The following is a 6,000-nucleotide window of genomic DNA, read 5'->3' on the forward strand; positions in this document are numbered from 1 at the left end:
TTTTCATGAGACACTCAGATGCAATGAATAACTTAGAACCATATTGACCTGACTGTGCTTTCACAGATATTGTTGCAAATGCAAAATATCCATCAGTTTTAAAAAGAATAATCGTGAGAGGGGGTGAAAATCAGTTCTGTGTGCTTATTGACAGCCCTTCACATTTTCAAGAAAAATCAAAATTTTTCCTTTTCAATGACTGATTATTTTCAGCCTTTTTTTTTTCTTCCACAGGGAAATCAAAGGAAGAATATAGAAGAGGAAAGAAACCTAATTCTGGACCCTGAAAAAAGGCAAAGGTGTAGTGTTTGAATCCTTCAGCTGGCGATCTGAATTCCAACCCAATAGTCTGCTTCCTTTCTCTTCTGGCTGTGTGGCTTTTTCTGAGCCCTGAACTGCCACCTATGCCTGCATTAAAATTCTCACATTAAGGGAGTGCAGGTTCTGAATCCCATGTAAAGCTGCTACTATCTGTCTAAGGCTGTCTCCTGCATACAAGTGATGTAAATATTCACTGTGCCTTTGGTGTGACCAGGTTAAAACTCTCTCAGTATTCAGACAAAGTGTCTTTCTAGTTCATTGGTGCACATTCTTCATGGAAAAGTGTTATTTATTTTCCTCACATGAGTTATATTCTTGCACCCAAAGACTGTCAAGTCTAGCATCTTTTTACAGAGAGAGCAAATGGCAAGAGCCAAATGCACAAGGCTTCCCCTCAGACTCCCTCTCTATAGCTAAATATATTTGCTTAGGCTAGTTATATCTGTCCAGGGCTTTCCTCTCAAAGTTATGTTAGTCCAAGGCTGCCAGACTTCTTCTTGCTGTATTGTTTCCCGAAACACAGAATACATTCCGTTTCCTGGCTTCATCAGCTCTGGGACTGGTTGCCATCTGTCAAGTAGCCGAATGTGCATATTTTCAGCAGTAATATATAAAAAAACCCCAAACTAGTAAGGGGAAAAAAAAAATCAATCTCATCGTGGTGGGTAACTTCTGAGATGCCACAGGAAGTAGTACATGGACCCCAGGAGTCCACCTACCACAAGCTGAAAACCACAAAATAAGATAGAAATACCACTAACAATGATGAATGAATTGACAAGAAAGACATAAAAAGACAATATGGGAAACACCAGACTGATCTGTGTGAGTGGTCTTTAATTCAGTGGCTTCTTCCTACCTCTGCTGAGTGCTAAGATTTTTCAGAAGACAAAACAAAACAAAACAAATCATAAGGGAATATTTTTCAGGGGAGCTTCCCTGAAGCACCTTATTTTATGCACTGAAAATAAAAATCTTGCTCTCTGTTACATTATTTGTTATTCTTTCACTGAAAAAATGTGTGTATGCATCAACTGGCCTGAGCCCTCTAAATCTTTTAGAAGGCTGCTGTGCCTGGGCTGAGTAAAGTCTTGTGTTAAATGAATTTGACAGTCCAGTCACGCATTTTAATGGGAATGTTTCTTGGTGATATATAAGCATTTATTATCTTTCACTTTAGGCAATGGCTTCATAGTGTTTTGTTGTAAGGAAAAGAAAAAAATCTCAGTGGACGCCCAGTTTCAGTTAGCACTGGATATCTGGTTGTATATAAGGCATATTTGAAATGCTACATTAATTACTTTCCATCTTTCACCTGCAGCTTGGGGATAGAAAAAGCCTGACTGAGAAGAGGTTTAGTCAGGATTCTATTCTTCTGACTTAATTCAAATTTTCCATTCAGAGCAGAATTTATTATTTAATTTAATATAATTTATTTAATTTATTTAATTTATTTAATAATAATTTAATAATAATTCAATAATAATAATAATTTAATTTATTTAATAATTTATTTAATTTAATATAATTTAATATTTCCCATTATTTCCATGGTTTTTGAAACATTCCAGGAAAAACACAACAGGCGTAGCAAAACAAGCATCTCCTAAATTCACCTTTGCATGACAATACTGAGATTGTAATGTTTATGTCTTATGACTTCATCATCCCGAGCACAAACTCTTGGCAGTTACCAATGAACCAAGTGCCCTTGATTTGCTGAACAGCATAGTAATTCATCCTTCACTTGCAGTGTGGAAATTCAGGTGCCTGTTTAACAACTTCATGGCTACAGTTTAACAAGAAAACTTGCAGAAAGAGGAAATTCACTAATCTTCAATTTAATTAGTTTTTCTCAGTTGCTGGAACTCAGCATGTCATCAAGGGTTAAAAAAGAAAGATAAAAACATGAATTAATATATGCTGCCATATTTTAGTATAATGAGTATTATGAAAGAAAATTGTGTTTCTGTGCATTTTGTGTGCCTTGAATAAAAACATGCTTGGAAATAGCCAAATATGGTTTACAGCTAGACTAAAGTTTGAGTACAGCCAATTTCCTTAATAGATCAAATTCTGGGGAGGAAGAATGGATTATAATTTGTCTATTTTACCTATTCAAGTTCTATGTCCCACATAATCACACAGTGATGCATAATGCAGTTCTAAATCAGAAAAGGGCCTCCTGGCTTGGGTTCATGCAAGACTGATGTGTATTTTGTTTGTTAAATCATAATTTCCATGTGAGTAGATAATCTGATAGAACAGGAATAAGAAAACTCTTTTTCTAGTGATGTTTTTTGGTATTAAAACTGATCCTGGAAGCATTAACAAACACTGACACGTGAGCTTGACAGGAATTTTCCCTACAAAGTGCTGATTCATTAAAAAATAAGTGTTTCAAGGAAATCCACTTGTTTTCACAAGACTAGAGAGAATTGTCAATGGTTTTGCCCCAGGCCTGTCCAGGCTTCTCCTTGTTTGGAGGTTACATTCTCAGCATGATGGTCTCAGGTCTGACAGCCCTGGGGTTTGTTGGAGGGGCTTAGAGTGTCTGAAATCCAGGCTCAGCTGCTCTTGGATATTTGGCCCTGTAACAGGGAACCTGGAGAGTACTTATGTATCTAATTCCATCACATCTTAAGAGTTATGAATACATCTGCATATGCTCTTATACACTGCTAGAAAAAAGTCTGTGAAGAGGTCACAGAGAAAAGAAATCACCAGCTACCAGACTGCAAAAGATTTATCCTGTCTCCAGATAATAAGCCCTCAGCTCAGTAGTGAACAGAATTTTGTCTTTGGCTTCAATTGGTTTAAAATGATCCACAGTGAACCAGAAGTCAAGTCAAGGAAGAGTAAACAGAGGAATGGTCTCAACTTTTAATCAGAGTACACTTTGGTTTTTCTTGTCCCAGTAGGGTATCCTTCAAGATAGATGGTCCTAACTGTGAATTAATGGTGGTATGGGCTCCTCTGGTTTCTCTGGGCTCTTTAAGCTTTGCTTGTCAGTGTTCTTCTCAGATACCTAAAAGCTCACATAAGAAACTTTACACAGGCTAAAATTTGAACTTTTTTTTTGACAGCCATAACTACTAGGGCTACGCATTGAAAAAAAGAAAAAAAAAAGAAAAAAAAAGAGGAAAAAATGCCCAGAAAGAAATTTAAAAAAAATCAAAAGTTGAGAAATCAGAACAAAATAACAGCTTGAGAGAGGCGCTGGTTTGTTATGCTGCCACAAAACAGATCAATCCATGCCTTGAAGTGAGCACCCATGCGTATATTCTTTTCAGCTGAAGTGTCTGCAAAACTTAAATAGATCTGCCACATTCTGTTATCATAAATCTCTAGCTTCTCTCCAGCAGCTTGAATCAGAAATACTTTTCAGGTCCTAGTTTTAATTGCCTGCAGTGCTAGCAGTCATTTCACAAACACATGTTGTTCAACAGTTGTGGAAGCCAGGCTGCACTTCTAACTAGTAAAAATAGGTGCCAGGACTTTGAGAAAATGAAATACATCTGTTGAAAACAGATACAAACTGCTGAAAACACTTACAAAATATGTTCTGACAACAGAAGTAACCTCCCAATGTGTTTGTGGTCCTGCTGTTTTCATGTCATACGCCCAGTAAGCGCACAAAGAAAGAGAACACAATGGTGACCACCTCTTCTTGAACTAACAACAGTGAAAAACACATATCCTGGACCTGGGCAATGTGATATCCCCTACAGTACTGTCCTGAAAACTAGAGTGATAGGAAAGGCTCCATCCTAACACTGCAGTTAATATCGCCATTTAATGTATCTAGAGAAGCGTGTCTCACCTGTCCCTTTGAGCAGCACAAATCTGCCAGATTTCCTGATACCCAGCAGCTGGACCTCTGGTAACAGCATGACAGATCTTGCCTTGGGCCTTTCACCTTGAAACTTCTGCTGCTGAACCTGTCATTTTTGGTGAGTCTGGGGCATAATCCAATCACCTTCTTCAAGCTGTAAATAGAGAAGGGTTTCAGACTTTTGTGTTACACAGTGACAAAGCTTTTCTCTGAGTGCTTTGGGGTTTTTTTCAGCATGCTTCCTAAAAATGTGGAAACAACATAGTTTTTCAGTAAGAGCTGCATAAATATTGTATGTATGAGTTTGAATTTATTAGACTCCTAACTATATTTTATATTGCAAGGTTTATTGAATTCTCTCTTTTCACCAATGAGTCTTTCCGAGAGATTCTTGGGCCTGTATATCTGCTATATAATCCACAAGAATTCCCCAGAGGATCAGGCCTCCCAGCCTGCTCTACTTTGCAGTAAAAGATAAAGCAGGGCATCCTGATGTGACAGCATTTTGGTATGTGTAGAGCCCTGAGCCTTTCTCAGATTATTTGGTATGTAAGGCAGAATTGTACTTCCCTTGGTTTTTATTCTGTTTCAAGTACATAACAATAACCATTATAATTCTACTGGTGTCCAAGAGATAATCTTCCTAGGTAGATATTTTGAGACACATCCCCTGAGTTCTCTTTCTGCATCTCAGTGTCATTCTTTTGCAACAGCAAAAGCAGAGCTCAGTTTTGTCTTGAAGACACAAGAAAGAAATATTTCATATACATTATGATGCTTATGCTACAGCAAAATACCAGAAAGAAAGTCCTTCAAAGATGTCTACTAGATAGGACTGAAGTCCCACTGATAAAACCTTACTGTGTCAAACAGCCCAGGTAACCAAATTCATTGCCATGGTTAGTCAATATTGCTGAAATTTTAACATACTTCTTGCTATTAACAAGATTTTGACATTATAAATGCAAATTTCCAAAGAGGTGCCATTACCATTTTGATAACAGTACATAGTTTTTGGAGGGCTGCTGACAATGTTATGCTGGGATCAGTGAAAGATGATTTTAGGAGAATTTTCTAGTTTTCCTTTATTCAGAAGGGGAGAAAAGTGCTTGCCCTACAAGGCTGTCCATGTTATTTCCTAATCTTCTTTGATCCCTTTTGTAATTTTCAAGTGTATGTAGTTTCTCTGAGTCAATGCTACTGTTGAGATCTCTCTGTTCATTTTATGCAAAGCATAATTTTCTGCTTAAGATAATATTCTGCTGCTGTTTAGATTCAAAAAAAAAGTTTTGACTCCTGTGAAGATTTTCCCTAGAGTGTTTTCTTACAATTTTGAAATAATACAGTACTTTCAGTGATGATATAAATGCTTACATCATGAGGTGGGTAAGTTATGGCTTTAAATCTCACTGTCTTTCCCTTTGTTTCTCAGCAAGCGCACAGACACACACATGACTTAGACACGTCAAATAGGAAAAAGAAATGTTAGTCTGCTGGATTACAGAATGCCATTACAGAAAGATAATGGTGTTCTTTCTTCCTTATACAAGTTTACTTCATGATCTGATGAATTCCTCAGTTCCTCTGAGCAACTGTATTTCACAATGTTTGAACCACCACCTTGAGGAAGTAGTAATGGCATTCATAACAAAAAAATTTAAAAGAGGAAACTCTTTCAGAGTACAAACAAAGCTCTGAGGAATAATGACTGCTTCTCTCAGAAGTGTAGAAATGTCATGAGTTTCAGCTGTTGTAAATTGAGGTACAGGTGAGGTTGGTTTGATCCTGTAACAAAGGTGAAAAAGAATTGATTGAAACTGACATGAAAGGAATTCCTTAACAGT

This window comes from Zonotrichia albicollis, unplaced genomic scaffold (assembly GCF_047830755.1).
Source record: "Zonotrichia albicollis isolate bZonAlb1 unplaced genomic scaffold, bZonAlb1.hap1 Scaffold_109, whole genome shotgun sequence".
Taxonomy (NCBI): Eukaryota; Metazoa; Chordata; class Aves; order Passeriformes; family Passerellidae; genus Zonotrichia; species Zonotrichia albicollis.